The 17,251-nt window shown below is 42.6% G+C and overlaps 1 long non-coding RNA gene across 1 annotated transcript; it reads left to right on the forward strand.

Annotated features, from left to right (window-relative positions):
- Nucleotides 1-950: 950 nt before the first annotated feature.
- On the forward strand, nucleotides 951-16,665 carry LOC142664587 (uncharacterized). The gene is made up of 3 exons (XR_012851326.1): nucleotides 951-1,269; nucleotides 13,556-13,615; nucleotides 14,573-16,665. It is a non-coding gene; the product is annotated as an uncharacterized LOC142664587 (long non-coding RNA).
- Nucleotides 16,666-17,251: the final 586 nt, after the last annotated feature.

A 17,251-nucleotide genomic window follows, 5' to 3' on the forward strand; every position in this document is an offset into this window, starting at 1 on the left:
CGCGATAAGGCTCTGCGCACACACAAAATAAACACCGGCTTAAACTACAATCGAAAACCGCTCCTGATTATCAGACGTTTTCGCTGCATTTTTAACGGCCGGTTTTGCAGCTGTTTTTCTATAGAGTCTGAGAAAAACGGCTCCAAACAGCTGAAGAAGAGACATGCACTTCTTTTTCACGCGGCCGTTTTTCAAAACGCCCCGTCGTAACAAAATCACGTTTTTCCCTTTTAAATCAATGGTCAGGTGTTCGAAGGCGCGCTGCTTCCCATTTTTCAGCCGTTTTTTGGGACGTTTACGACCTGAAAACACTTGTGTGAACATACCCTGAAAACTAAACCGAAAAACATTGGAGGAATCCATTTTTTCCCCCATTTCACCCCACAAGGAAGTTTTTTTCAGTTGCAGTGACATTATGTGATGCTTTATAGGACGCCCTGAAAAACGACAACTCGTCCCGCAAAAAATAATCCTTCACACCGCGGCACGGACAGAAAAACACAAAAAGTGATAAATCCTCGAAGACGGGGAGGGAAAAAAAAATAAAATGGCCTGGTCATTAAGGGGTTAACCTGCGGTGCGGATTATAAACACGCAGGATATCGGATTTATACCGCGGATTCGCTGCGCATTTGTTGCAGAATTTCCCCATTAAGTTCAATGGGAAAGTCAAGTTTCGCAACAAACGCCATTGTTCCCAGAATCCTCTGCGGCTCCACCGCGTGTTCACAGCAACGCTGCAGGTTACACATATAGAAAAGAAGGCGTCATGTGACCCCTGCAGCCAATCACAGGTCACATGTCATTATAGGGGTCTCCTGGACACAGCCGGAAGAGCAGGGACGTGTTGCTATGGTAACGCTGGGAGTGGTCAGGATCGGCCTTGTTGTATTTCTGTAGTAGATATTCGGGTGAAATAACCACTTACTCCAAAGAGGCCGGCACTGGAGGGGTTAAATCCCGGCTAGGAGTCCAGTGGGCGGGGTCACTCAATGATTGACAGCTCTCTGTATACACACTTCATACAGGGGTGACTGATAACAGAGAGAACACCCGACCAGCGCTGCTCTCTACCTAATACAGGGCTATAGCTGAAGGACCTGTGATGACGTCACCACCATGTGACCGGGGGCAGGAGGGGCGCAGCTTATCAGTGGACGAGAAGTGGATGAAGGACATGTAACGACTTCACGATCACGTGACCGCTGCATCAGGGGGCGGAGTTTAGAAGTACAGAGAAATGATGAAGGACCTGTCATGACATGAGAGGTAATGAGGATCATGTGACCAGTGCAGGAGTGATCGGAGCTAAGCCGTGCAAAATATAATGAGTTGTGGCTAAAGGACCTGTGGTGACATCACCACCATGTGATCAATGTTGAAGGGGCGGGGCTTATCAGCGGGGAGGAGACGTGGGGGATGACAGACACGTGATGGTGATCACGTGACATGACGGGCGGGCCTATGAGGGGGCGGGGCTAGTGTGCTGTGTGAAGAAGTAATTATCAAGTGACGTTATATCCCATAATAACAGTCAGGACATGCTGGGAGTTGTAGTTCTCTTCTCTTATATCTCCTCCTGTAATGTCCTCTGATATCCCATAATAACAGCCTGGACATGATGGGAGTTGTAGTTCTCTTCTCTTATATCTCCTCCTGTAATGTCCTCTGATATCCCATAATAATAGCCTGGACATGCTGGGAGTTGTAGTTCTCTCCTCTTATACCTCCTCCTGTAATGTCCTCTGATATCACATAATAACAGTCTGGATATGCTGGGAGTTGTAGTCCTCTCCTCTTATATCTCCTCCTGTAATGTCCTCTGATATCCCATAATAACAGCCTGGACATGCTGGGAGTTGTAGTTCTCTCCTCATATCTCCTCCTGTAATGTCCTCTGATATCCCATAATAACAGCCTGGACATGCTGGGAGTTGTAGTTCTCTCCTCTTATATCTCCTCCCTGTAATGTCCTCTGATATCCCATAATAACATTCTGGACATGCTGGGAGTTGTAGTTCTCTCCTATTATACTCCTCCCTGTAATGTTCTCTGATATCCCATAATAACAGCCTGGACATGCTGGGAGTTGTAGTTCTCTCCTCTTATACCCCTCCCTGTAATGTCCTCTGATATCATATAATAACAGTCTGGACATGCTGGGAGTTGTAGTTCTCTCCTCTTATACCTCCTCCATGTAATGTCCTCTGATATCACATAATAACAGTCTGGACATGCTGGGAGTTGTAGTCCTCTCCTCTTATACCTCCTCCTGTAATGTCCTCTGATATCACATAATAACAGCCTGGACATGCTGGGAGTTGTAGTTCTCTCCTCTTATATCTCCTCCTGTAATGTCCTCTGATATCACATAATAACAGCCTGGACATGCTGGGAGTTGTAGTTCTCTCCTCTTATACCTCCTCCTGTAATTATGATATCCCATAATAATAGTCTGGACATGCTGGGAGTTGTAGTTCTATCCTCTTATACCTCCTCCTGTAATGTCCTCTGATATCACATAATAACAGCCCGGACATGATGGTAGTTGTAGTACTCTCCTCTTATACCTCCTCCCTGTAATGTCCTCTGATATCACATAATAACAGTCTGGACATGCTGGGAGTTGTAGTTCTCTCCTCTTATACCTCCTCCTGTAATGTCCTCTGATATCACATAATAACAGTCTGGACATGCTGGGAGTTGTAGTTCTCTCCTCTTATACCTCCTCCCTGTAATGTCCTCTGATATCCCATAATAACAGTCTGGACATGCTGGGAGTTGTAGTTCTCTCCTCTTATATCTCCTCCTGTAATGTCCTCTGATATCACATAATAACCGTCTGGACATGCTGGGAGTTGTAGTTCTCTCCTCTTGTATCTCCTCCCTGTAATGTCCTCTGATATCACATAATAACAGCCTGGACATGCTGGGAGTTGTAGTTCTCTCTTATACCTCCTCCTGTAATGTCCTCTGATATCACATAATAACAGCCTGGATATGCTGGGAGTTGTAGTTCTCTCCTCTTATACCTCCTCCTGTAATGTCCTCTGATATCACATAATAACAGCCTGGTCATGCTGGGAGTTGTAGTCCTCTCCTCTTATATCTATTCCCTGTAATGTCCTCTGATATCACATAATAACAGACTGGACATGCTGAGAGTTGTAGTTCCTTCCTCTTATACCTCCTCCCTGTAATATTCTCTGATATCACATAATAACAGTCTGGACATGCTGGGAGTTGTAGTTCTCTCCTCTTATATCTCCTCCTGTAATGTCCTCTGATATCACATAATAACAGTCTGAAACATGCTGGGAGTTGTAGTACTCTCCTCTTATACCTCCTCCTGTAATGTCCTCTGATATCACATAATAACAGCCTGGACATGCTGGGGGTTGTAGTTCTCTCCTCTTATATCTCCTCCTGTAATGTCCTCTTATATCACATAATAACAGTCTGGACATGCTGGGAGTTGTAGTCCTCTCCTCTTATACCCCTCCCTGTAATGTCCTCTGATATCATATAATAACAGTCTGGACATGCTGGGAGTTGTAGTTCTCTCCTCTTATACCTCCTCCATGTAATGTCCTCTGATATCACATAATAACAGTCTGGACATGCTGGGAGTTGTAGTCCTCTCCTCTTATACCTCCTCCTGTAATGTCCTCTGATATCACATAATAACAGCCTGGACATGCTGGGAGTTGTAGTTCTCTCCTCTTATATCTCCTCCTGTAATGTCCTCTGATATCACATAATAACAGCCTGGACATGCTGGGAGTTGTAGTTCTCTCCTCTTATACCTCCTCCTGTAATTATGATATCCCATAATAATAGTCTGGACATGCTGGGAGTTGTAGTTCTATCCTCTTATACCTCCTCCTGTAATGTCCTCTGATATCACATAATAACAGCCCGGACATGATGGTAGTTGTAGTACTCTCCTCTTATACCTCCTCCCTGTAATGTCCTCTGATATCACATAATAACAGTCTGGACATGCTGGGAGTTGTAGTTCTCTTCTCTTATACCTCCTCCTGTAATGTCCTCTGATATCACATAATAACAGTCTGGACATGCTGGGAGTTGTAGTTCTCTCCTCTTATACCTCCTCCTGTAATGTCCTCTGATATCACATAATAACAGTCTGGACATGCTGGGAGTTGTAGTTCTCTCCTCTTATACCTCCTCCCTGTAATGTCCTCTGATATCCCATAATAACAGTCTGGACATGCTGGGAGTTGTAGTTCTCTCCTCTTATATCTCCTCCTGTAATGTCCTCTGATATCACATAATAACCGTCTGGACATGCTGGGAGTTGTAGTTCTCTCCTCTTGTATCTCCTCCCTGTAATGTCCTCTGATATCACATAATAACAGCCTGGACATGCTGGGAGTTGTAGTTCTCTCTTATACCTCCTCCTGTAATGTCCTCTGATATCACATAATAACAGCCTGGATATGCTGGGAGTTGTAGTTCTCTCCTCTTATACCTCCTCCTGTAATGTCCTCTGATATCACATAATAACAGCCTGGTCATGCTGGGAGTTGTAGTCCTCTCCTCTTATATCTATTCCCTGTAATGTCCTCTGATATCACATAATAACAGACTGGACATGCTGAGAGTTGTAGTTCCTTCCTCTTATACCTCCTCCCTGTAATATTCTCTGATATCACATAATAACAGTCTGGACATGCTGGGAGTTGTAGTTCTCTCCTCTTATATCTCCTCCTGTAATGTCCTCTGATATCACATAATAACAGTCTGAAACATGCTGGGAGTTGTAGTACTCTCCTCTTATACCTCCTCCTGTAATGTCCTCTGATATCACATAATAACAGCCTGGACATGCTGGGGGTTGTAGTTCTCTCCTCTTATATCTCCTCCTGTAATGTCCTCTTATATCACATAATAACAGTCTGGACATGCTGGGAGTTGTAGTTCTCTTCTTATACCTCCTCCTGTAATGACCATTGATATCACATAATAATAGTCTGGACATGCTGGGAGTTGTAGTTCTCTCCTCTTATATCTCCTCCTGTAATGTCCTCTGATATCACATAATAACAGTCTGGACATGCTGGGAGTTGTAGTCCTCTCCTCTTATACCTCCTCCTGTAATGTCCTCTGATATCACATAATAACAGTCTGGACATGCTGGGAGTTGTAGTCCTCTCCTCTTATATATCCTCCTGTAATGTCCTCTGATATCCCATAATAACAGTCTGGACATGCTGGGAGTTGTAGTTCTCTCCTCTTATATCTCCTCCTTGTAATGTCCTCTGATATCACATAACAGTCTGGACATGCTGGTAGTTGTAGTTCTCTCCTCTTATACCCCTCCCTGTAATGTCCTCTGATATCACATAATAACAGTCTGGACATGCTGGGAGTTGTAGTTCTCTCCTCTTATACTCCTCCCTGTAATGTCCTCTGATATCACATAATAACAGTCTGGACATGCTGGGAGTTGTAGTCCTGTCCTCTCATACCTCCTCCTGTAATGTCCTCTGATATCATATAATAACAGCCTGGACATGCTAGGAGTTGTAGTTCTCTCCTCTTATATCTCCTCCTGTAATGTCCTCTGATATCACATAATAACAGCCTGGACATGCTGGGAGTTGTAGTTCTCTCCTCTTATACTACTCCCTGTAATGTCCTCTGATATCACATAATAACAGCCTGGACATGCTGGGAGTTATAGTCCTCTCCTCTTATACCTCCTCCCTGTAATGTCCTCTAATATCACATAATAACAGTCTGGACATGCTGGGAGTTGTAGTTCTCTTCTCTTATACATCCTCCCTGTAATGTCCTCTGATATCTCATAATAACAGTCTGGACATCCTGCGAGTTGTAGTCCTCTCCTCTTATATCTCCTCCCTGTAATGACCTCTGATATCACATAATAACAGTCTGGACATGCTGGGAGTTGTAGTTCTCTCCTCTTATACCTTCTCCCTGTAATGTCCTCTGATATCACATAATAACAGTCTGGACATGCTGGGAGTTGTAGTTCTCTTCTTATACTTCCTCCTGTAATGTCCATTGATATCACATAATATCAGCCTGGACATGCTGGGAGTTGTAGTCCTCTCCTCTTATATCTCCCCATGTAATGTCCTCTGATATCCCATAATAACAGCCTGGACATGCTGGGAGTTGTACTTCTCTCCTCTTATACCTCCTCCCTGTAATGTCCTCTGATATCCCATAATAACAGCCTGGACATGCTGGGAGTTGTAGTTCTCTCCTCTAATACCTCCTCCCTGTAATGTCCTCTGATATCCCATGATAACAGTCTGGACATGCTGGGAGTTGTAGTCCTCTCCTCTTACACCTCTTCCCTGTAATGTCCTCTGATATAACATAATAATAGTCAGGACATGCTGGGATCTGTAGTCCTCTCCTCTTATACCTCCTCCCTGTAATGTTCTCTGATATCTCATAATAACAGTCTGGACATGCTGGGAGTTGTAGTCCTCTCCTCTTATACCTCCTCCCTGTAATGTCCTCTGATATCCCATAATAACAACCTGGATATGCTGGGAGTTGTAGTCCTCTCCTCTTATACCTCCTCCCTGTAATGTCCTCTGATATCACATAATAACAGTCTGGACATGCTGGAAGTTGTAGTCCTCTCCTCTTATATTCCTCCCTGTAATGTCCTCTGATATCACATAATAACAGCCTGGACATGCTGGGAGTTGTAGTTCTCTCCTCTTATACTACTCCCTGTAATGTCCTCTGATATCACATAATAACAGCCTGGACATGCTGGGAGTTGTAGTTCTCTTCTCTTATACCTCCTCCCTGTAATGTCCTCTGGTATCATATAATAACAGTCTGGACTTGCTGGGAGTTGTAGTTCTCTCCTCTTATACCTCCTCCCTGTAATGTCCTCTGATATTACATAATAATAGTCTGGACATGCTGGGAGTTGTAGTCCTCTCTTATACCTCCTCCTGTAATGTCCTCTAATATCACATAATAACAGCCTGGACATGCTGGGAGTTGTAGTTCTCTCCTCTTATACCTCCTCCCTGTAATGTCCTCTGATATCATATAATAACAGCCTGGACATGCTGGGAGTTGTAGTTCTCTCCTCTTATACTCCTCCCTGTAATGTCCTCTGATATCCCATAATAACAGTCTGGACATGCTGGGAGTTGTAGTCCTCTCCTCTTATACCTCCTCCTGTAATGTCCTCTGATATCACATAATAACAGTCTGGACATGCTGGGAGTTGTAGTTCTCTCCTCTTACACCTCCCTGTAATGTCCTCTGATATCCCATAATAATAGCCTGGACATGCTGGGAGTTGTAGTCCTCTCCTCTTATATCTCCCCATGTAATGTCCTCTGATATCCCATAATAACAGCCTGGACATGCTGGGAGTTGTACTTCTCTCCTCTTATACCTCCTCCCTGTAATGTCCTCTGATATCCCATAATAACAGCCTGGACATGCTGGGAGTTGTAGTTCTCTCCTCTAATACCTCCTCCCTGTAATGTCCTCTGATATCCCATGATAACAGTCTGGACATGCTGGGAGTTGTAGTCCTCTCCTCTTACACCTCTTCCCTGTAATGTCCTCTGATATAACATAATAATAGTCAGGACATGCTGGGATCTGTAGTCCTCTCCTCTTATACCTCCTCCCTGTAATGTTCTCTGATATCTCATAATAACAGTCTGGACATGCTGGGAGTTGTAGTCCTCTCCTCTTATACCTCCTCCCTGTAATGTCCTCTGATATCCCATAATAACAACCTGGATATGCTGGGAGTTGTAGTCCTCTCCTCTTATACCTCCTCCCTGTAATGTCCTCTGATATCACATAATAACAGTCTGGACATGCTGGAAGTTGTAGTCCTCTCCTCTTATATTCCTCCCTGTAATGTCCTCTGATATCACATAATAACAGCCTGGACATGCTGGGAGTTGTAGTTCTCTCCTCTTATACTACTCCCTGTAATGTCCTCTGATATCACATAATAACAGCCTGGACATGCTGGGAGTTGTAGTTCTCTTCTCTTATACCTCCTCCCTGTAATGTCCTCTGGTATCATATAATAACAGTCTGGACTTGCTGGGAGTTGTAGTTCTCTCCTCTTATACCTCCTCCCTGTAATGTCCTCTGATATTACATAATAATAGTCTGGACATGCTGGGAGTTGTAGTCCTCTCTTATACCTCCTCCTGTAATGTCCTCTAATATCACATAATAACAGCCTGGACATGCTGGGAGTTGTAGTTCTCTCCTCTTATACCTCCTCCCTGTAATGTCCTCTGATATCATATAATAACAGCCTGGACATGCTGGGAGTTGTAGTTCTCTCCTCTTATACTCCTCCCTGTAATGTCCTCTGATATCCCATAATAACAGTCTGGACATGCTGGGAGTTGTAGTTCTCTCCTCTTATACCTCCTCCTGTAATGTCCTCTGATATCACATAATAACAGTCTGGACATGCTGGGAGTTGTAGTTCTCTCCTCTTACACCTCCCTGTAATGTCCTCTGATATCCCATAATAATAGTCTGGACATGCTGGGAGTTGTAGTTATCTCCTCTTATACCTCCTCCCTGTAATGTCCTCTGATATCCCATAATAACAGTCTGGACATGCTGGGAGTTGTAGTCCTCTCTTCTTATACCTCTTCCCTGTAATGTCCTCTGATATCACATAATAACTGTCTGGACATGCTGGGAGTTGTAGTCCTCTCCTCTTATATCTCCTCCTGTAATGTCCTCTGATATCACATAATAACAGCCTGGACATGCTGGGAGTTGTAGTTCTCTCCTCTTATACTACTCCCTGTAATGTCCTCTGATATCACATAATAACAGCCTGGACATGCTGGGAGTTGTAGTTCTCTCCTCTTATACCTCCTCCCTGTAATGTCCTCTGATAGACCATAATAACAGTCTGGACATGCTGGGAGTTGTAGTCCTCTCCTCTTATACCTCCTCCCTGTAATGTCCTCTGATATCCCATAATAACAGCCTGGACATGCTGGGAGTTGTAGCCCTCTTCTCTTATACCGCCTCCCTTTAATGTCCTCTGATATAACATAATAACAGTCTGGACATGCTGGGAGTTGTAGTTCTCTCCTCTTATACCTCCTCCCTGTAATGTCCTCTGATATAACATAATAACAGTCTGGACATGCTAGGAGTTGTAGTTCTCTCCTCTTATACCTCCTCCCTGTAATGTCCTCTGATATCACATAATAACAGTCTGGATATGCTGGGAGTTGTAGTTCTCTCCTCTTACATCTCCTCCTTGTAATGTCCTCTGATATTACATAATAACAGCCTGGACATGCTGGGAGTTGTAGTCCTCTCCTCTTATATCTCCTCCCTGTAATGTCCTCTGATATCACATAATAACAGTCTGGACATGCTGGGAGTTGTAGTTCTCTCCTCTTATACCTCCTCCCTGTAATGTCCTCTGATATCACATAATAACAGTCTGGACATGCTGGGAGTTGTAGTTCTCTCCTCTTATACTCCTCCCTGTAATGTCCTCTGATATCACATAATAACTGTCTGGACATGCTGGGAGTTGTAGTCCTCTCCTCTTATATCTCCTCCTGTAATGTCCTCTGATATCACATAATAACAGCCTGGACATGCTGGGAGTTGTAGTTCTCTCCTCTTATACTACTCCCTGTAATGTCCTCTGATATCACATAATAACAGCCTGGACATGCTGGGAGTTGTAGTTCTCTCCTCTTATAACTCCTTCTGTAATGTCCTCTGATAGACCATAATAACAGTCTGGACATGCTGGGAGTTATAGTCCTCTCCTCTTATACCTCCTCCCTGTAATGTCCTCTAATATCACATAATAACAGTCTGGACATGCTGGGAGTTGTAGTTCTCTTCTCTTATACCTCCTCCCTGTAATGTCCTCTGATATCTCATAATAACAGTCTGGACATCCTGCGAGTTGTAGTTCTTTCCTCTTATACCTCCTCCCTGTAATGTCCTCAGATATCACATAATAACAGTCTGGACATGCTGGGAGTTATAGTTCTCTTCTTATACCTCCTCCTGTAATGTCCATTGATATCACATAATAACAGCCTGGACATGCTGGGAGTTGTAGTCCTCTCCTCTTATATCTCCCCATGTAATGTCCTCTGATATCCCATAATAACAGCCTGGACATGCTGGGAGTTGTACTTCTCTCCTCTTATACCTCCTCCCTGTAATGTCCTCTGATATCCCATAATAACAGCCTGGACATGCTGGGAGTTGTAGTTCTCTCCTCTAATACCTCCTCCCTGTAATGTCCTCTGATATCCCATAATAACAGTCTGGACATGCTGGGAGTTGTAGTCCTCTCCTCTTATACCTCTTCCCTGTAATGTCCTCTGATATAACATAATAATAGTCTGGACATGCTGGGAGCTGTAGTCCTCTCCTCTTATACCTCCTCCCTGTAATGTTCTCTGATATCTCATAATAACAGTCTGGACATGCTGGGAGTTGTAGTCCTCTCCTCTTATACCTCCTCCCTGTAATGTCCTCTGATATCCCATAATAACAACCTGGACATGCTGGGAGTTGTAGTCCTCTCCTCTTATACCTCCTCCCTGTAATGTCCTCTGATATCACATAATAACAGCCTGGACATGCTGGGAGTTGTAGTTCTCTCCTCTTATATCTCCTCCCTGTAATGTCCTCTGATATCATATAATAACAGCCTGGACATGCTGGGAGTTGTAGTTCTCTTCTCTTATATCTTCTCCCTATAATGTCTTCTAATTTCACATAATAACAGTCTGGACATGCTGGGAGTTGTAGTTCTCTCCTCTTATACCCCCTCCTTGTAATGTCCTCGGATATCACATAATAACAGCTTGGACATGCTGGGAGTTGTAGTTCTCTCCTCTTATACCTCCTTCCTGTAATGTCCTCTGATATCACATAATAATAGTCTGGACATGTTTGGAGTTGTAGTTCTCTACTCTTATACCTCCTCCCTGTAATGTTCACTGATAGCCCATAATAACATTCTAGAGATGCTGGGAGTTGTAGTCCACTCCTCTAATGCCTCCTCCCTGTAATGTCCTCTGATATTACATAATAACATTCTGGACATGCTGGGAGTTGTAGTTCTCTCCTCTTATACTACTCCCTGTAATGTCCTCTGATATCACATAATTACAGTCTGGACTTGCTGGGAGTTGTAGTCCTCTCCTCTTATACTACTCCTTGTAATGTGCCCTGATATCACATAATAACAGTCTAGACATGCTGGGAGTTGTAGTTTTCTCCTCTTATACCCCTCCCTGTAATGATAAAGACTTGGTCATAAAACCAGCGGATAAAGGAATGAGTATGGACAAATCGGAATATGTGGAGGAGATCCATAGGCAATTGGAGGACAGAACCATCTACCTACCCATTAACTATGATCCTATTCATAAGATAGGCAAGAAAATCAGCGATACTTTACAGAAACATACTCTGGTGGGCACCATCGATTACGATACCATTAACTATCTAACCAATCGACACCCGATCACACCCGTTGTCTATACACTACCCAAAATACACAAAAGACTTGAGAACCCACCAGGACGTCCCATAGCAGCCTCCACAATGTCCATACTGTCCCCTGTTTCCATTTTTAAGGAATACAGTAAAAAATAGTGTAGTACCGTGTTAGCTAGAAATAATATGCAATGTTAAATACCTTTGTGTCAAAAAAGACAAAAGTATAGAAGGTATGATACCTTTATTGGCTAACCATAGAACTTTATAGAACTTTTATGGTTAGCCAATAAAGGTATCATACCTTCTATACTTTTGTCTTTTTTGACACAAAGGTATTTAACATTGCACATTTTTATGGAAAAAATGCTTACCCCTCTGATATAAAAATACCAGGTCATTTCTACTTGACACCAGTGCCCTTCTTACAGCCATCCATACACTCAACCAGATCCCATCTGACACATTCTTGGTCACCTTAGACATATGCAGTTTATACACCTCTATACAACATGACAAAGGTTTGACCGCAGTACAGGAGATCATGACCACATCAGGAAAGGATCCTAAAATAATTGATTTGAGTACAGATCTACTTACCTTAATTCCCACGGGGAATTACTTCCTGTTTGAGGACAGAACAGGGTACACCGATGGGATCAAATGTGGCAACGCCATGTGTGATCAGCTACATGGCCTATTTTGAGGAACACCTTATCTACCCTCACACTGACTTTAAAGAACACATAATCCTATGGAAGAGATATATTGACGACATTTTCTGTCTTTGGCGTGGCCCACACAACAAACTAATAGATTATACGAACTATCTGAATAACATTTGGACTGAGTTGCAGTTCACTATGACGCACAATATGTCGTCCATCAGTTTCCTTGACAGACAGGTGATAAAAAATTACACTGGCAGATTAATCACTGACTTACATACCAAAAGAACAGACAAGAATGGCCTACTCCACTACTCTAGTTGCCATCCTCTTTCAACAAAAAATTCATTACCAAAATCCCAGTACAATTAGGTACAGAGGATAGTTGATGACGAAAAGACTAGATTTAACAGAATGGATGAAATGGCTCAGAGATTTAGGGAAAGGGGCTACCCGGCTGATACACTAGATAGGGAAAGGGAGACCATTACACACAGAACCGCCAAAGAAAACAACAATCGTATTCCATTCGTACATACCTATCACCCATGTTCACATAAAATACACCATATAATAAGGAAACATTGGCCTTAACTTAAAGAAGCTTATCCTCAGATCGAGGAATTCAAATCCCCATTCTTTCCCTGTACAAAACAAAATAAAAATCTTAGGGACAAATTGGTAAAAGCCGATATAGGCTCCTCCAATGGAGCACAACGCCAAACATTCCTGAGTACCCCAAAGAAAGGAACTTTCTCTTGCCGATCTTGCCTTCAATGTTCCCATATCATCAAAGCGACAAAATACAACACCCACACACGGGTCAAAGCATACCAATTCATGTTTTTTTTTTACATGTAATACAAATTGGGTCATTTACATGATCAAATGCCCGTGTGGCATGGCCTATGTAGGAGAGACTACTCAATGCGTAAAAGACCGGATTGGCCAACATAAGTCCAACATACGTTGTTGCAAAACATTACTCCCAGTCCCAGCTCATTTTATTAAGAAACAACACAACATAGCACAATTCATGTTCCAGGTGATTGAGCACGTACCAGCCCCAAGAAGAGTGGGTGACAGGATCAAAACCCTTAAACGTAGGGAGGCCTTTTGGATCCATAGGTTGCAAACACTGGAACCGACCGGACTCAATAGAGAATATGAACTTGGCAGCTTTTTATAAAACTAAGCAGCACTAGGACTGTTAGCATCATGATTGAATGTTTAATGCGGCAATACAAGTGATATATCCAGAAGAATTATACAGTATTATTATATGTGAAGCCTTACTACTTCAAAATGTACCATAGCCAATGTATATTCCTGCTTATACCTTGAACCTAATCTATGATTGTTTCTTCCCCCAGACATGCTGAATTTATGCCTTAATACAACTGAAGATACAGTTGATCCATTAGACAGTTACGGTATCCTTTTTTAAATGGATATAGTAATAGAATATATTTTTTCTTATAGATATCCCCGTTTTTACTTTAGATCCACTGCCTCTAACTATTCCCCCTTCTATCCTGCCACCCTCCTACATATAACACACATTACCTCTATTTCATTTAATTTATTAACAGAAATCCTCTTTACTGTCTGTGTTTCATACTACACCATTCATTACTATGTCATTTTAGGACATTACACATACTTCCCCACTCCTTATACTAACATCCCTGCATATATAGTACGGGACTTGACACGTCCTTATCATATACCCGACCCCATCCTTCCTGCTGTGTTTAACGTTAATACACTTCAGAACTAGTAAACAACAATTCTAAAATGCCCTAATCGTGACTCTAACATCGTCATGGCCAGTACACCGGCCCACATCGCATTTGCAGGTTCACGTTGTAATCTACGGACTACCTCGAGCCGGCCACGCCCCCTCCACTTCTCTCTGACGATCGAGAGACATGCCCACCTAGTTTACAGGAAACCTAGACGTCATCACGTTCCACACCTGATCGGCGTCAGGCTCACGGGCACTATACAAAATGAGAGTGTGGAACGCTCTCATACAGTGCCCAAGACATGCGACCAGCCGCTTCTAAAAAGTAAAGCGCGTGTTTCCCTATCCCCAGTACGTCACAGGTAAGTCTGTGGGGGATGTTACAGACAGCCTTGTTTTTTCTCTTTATTATTTCTCTTTACTTTCCTCCTACGTTTTCTGTGGCTTGTGTCTATTGTCTCTGTTCCTATCTGGGACACACTGTACCAGTACTATGTGGTCTTCTATGCATTTGGTTGTATATACAACAGGACCAAACTAGAGGATGTATTGTAATTTTGTTGGTGTTACATCTAAAAATATTATTTCTATAGTGGCTAAACTTGATGAAGGATAATTTTCTTTCCTTAACCGATATCGTCAGACACTGCTATAGCAATAACAACACTGACACCACCGCCTTTAATTATACATAGAAATATACGATGATAAATTAGGTTGTACCTGTGTGTTGATGTACCTACCTGATTCTACCCTGATATGACTTTTATTTTCTCCGGCCAATGCTACTATTTTGTATCAAGTTGATTGTTAATGCAAACTGAATTATTATGACATGTATTTAAGGAGAAACCCCTCCCCCTATGTTTTGTTATATGTATTTTCCTTTTTCTAATTTTACTTCAACTGGTGTGCCGGATACTTTTTTCCTATACAGATTCGGGTTGGGCCCCTATCCGTGCACCCCCTCCCAAAGTGCTGGTGCTATCTGAACATCTATACATACAGTCTCTGCCCCTGGGAGGGGAAAAGGCATATTTATTTATAAGGAAATGAGAGTAGGTGTTCCCCTCATAATTGCACATATACATTCTACATATGGTAACATACAGAATCACAAGCTCTTTAGCCAAAAGAAATACAATGTCATCAGGTCTTGTACGTCAGCCTTTGTAACAGCTGAATGTAAAGTCATACACCAGAAGGCTTAAAATAGAATACCCCATCCTCCTCTGTAGGCTGTTTAATAGTTTCACCTGTCCATCATGTTGAGCAATTTAGGTTCACACATATAAAGATATTAAAATATCTTTGAGAATTCCCTTTTTGAATATAAATTTGCTTAGCCATGTATTAGAATACTCATTCACCGGTTACATTCTGATCAGCTCCCCTGAATCAGGGCACCGTGTGTCATTCACCTTTGGATGGGTACTCAGTATACGTGTCTAGCAATAGGTGAGTGTACAGCGTTACATACTGTACACACCTGAAGATTTAGGGAATTCCAGGTTTTACAATTCGGACAATACCATCTATTTTGGTGTCGTTCTACGGCTTAACAAATAACTTTATCAGGTATGGAAGCATTCAGTGTCACATATACAGGTCGCTCTCAATGTCTCCTCCTTTCTTGGTTCTTTGGGTGGTGGATGGTTTGAACCCAAAGCACTTTAATATCCTGTGCTATTTTCTTAACTGCTGATACTTTTGCAATCAAACATATTACAAGTTTAAACATAATATATCTCTAAGTAGCTGGTTGTAATCTGGCTAAGGTACATTCTCCTGGTCTCCTGGGTGGCAACCACTTATATGCTTCAAACCCACATATATGAAGTATATGTTTTGTGGACCACGTACCCTGGAGTGATTAAACACTCCTGCAATCCAGGAGAACTAGAACATGTCCCGTCAGGTGGCTTTCATCGATGCCACCTCTTTATTAGTTAGATTACCTCGTATTGCACTTTCTACGCCCTGCGTCATCCATTTACTAGCTGTCTCGGAGCACTGGGAGCTGCCAGTTGTTCTTATCCCCACACAATATACATATTCCGTGTTTGCTTTCCCTCACAGTCGGTGAGGTTTAAAGCATCAAACAACATGTCATTTTTATTAACCTGACCTATGTTTACACATTACACAGTGTAATTGGGGTAACCTCTAATTATGGACTGCAGTATTCCTGGCGTGAGATCTATTTTCCACAGTGCTTCCCTTTTTAAATGTATTACACGGTTAAACAGCCAGGGAACCAATGCCCACACTGCTATTACAAGAGAAACAACTCAGGAGAGTTGGTGTTATGCACTAGGGAAAAGAGATGGGACCGCAAGGCCAAGGCAATAACTTCATCTATCTTCAGGGGTATTGCTAGATATGGCATCGTTTTTGAATGGATACATATCCAACAGTCCATCAATTTAGTCAATACTGATATCACTTGATGTTTGATAAACGTGTCATTAAACTCTTCTTCTAGCTCATTAGACCATAGGTAAAGTAGAGATGACAGAAAAGATGAAGATCAGCTGGAGCTTGACGAGACCCACAGTTCAGCATCGTGATTGAGGACCTTTTAGCTGTGACTGGCGTGTATCCAAGTTGTCTTTCCTTCCAACTTAACGGATGTGGAAGTTGTGAGTTGGACTTGGAATGGACCGTCACAGTGCAGCTGTAGTGCTTTACGGTGTCTCTTTAAACACGCCCAGTCCCCTGGCTGTAAACAATGTCCTCCTTTCACTTTGGATTTGGAATGGAATTATAAACATATTTATACACCTGTGTTAGCTGTTTTTTTTACAGAGTTTCTAAATAACTGGTGAGGTCAGAGTGCAATGGGCTGACACCCAGTCCAGGGTTTATGGGTTTCAGCTATGACCTTCTGGATTTTTAACTTTAAAGTGCTATTCAACCTTTCTAACTTCCCACTGCTCTGGGGATAAGGGGTGTGAAAAGCTGATCTATGCCCAATGCCTGCACGATTTCTTGGAGTACTTCTCCAGTAAAGTGAGTTCCTCTATCACTCTCTATTGTCTCAGGGACCCCATATCTACATACCACTTCTGAGAGCAATCTTTTAGCAGTTACTTTTGCTGTGGCCCTCGTTACTGGCCATGCCTCAGGCTACTCAGAGAACAGATCTACACAAACTAGTACATATTCATACTGTCCCACCTTTGGTAACTGAGTCAATCTGCAATCGCTGAAATGGGTAGTATGCCTTTACCATATGCCTTTTTACAACCCGCACAGTTTTGCCTATGTTATGGCAGGCACATCTCATGCACCTCTGGACAAATCTGGCAGTAGCACTGCT

This window comes from Rhinoderma darwinii, chromosome 1, assembly GCF_050947455.1.
Source record: "Rhinoderma darwinii isolate aRhiDar2 chromosome 1, aRhiDar2.hap1, whole genome shotgun sequence".
Lineage (NCBI taxonomy): Eukaryota > Metazoa > Chordata > Amphibia > Anura > Rhinodermatidae > Rhinoderma > Rhinoderma darwinii.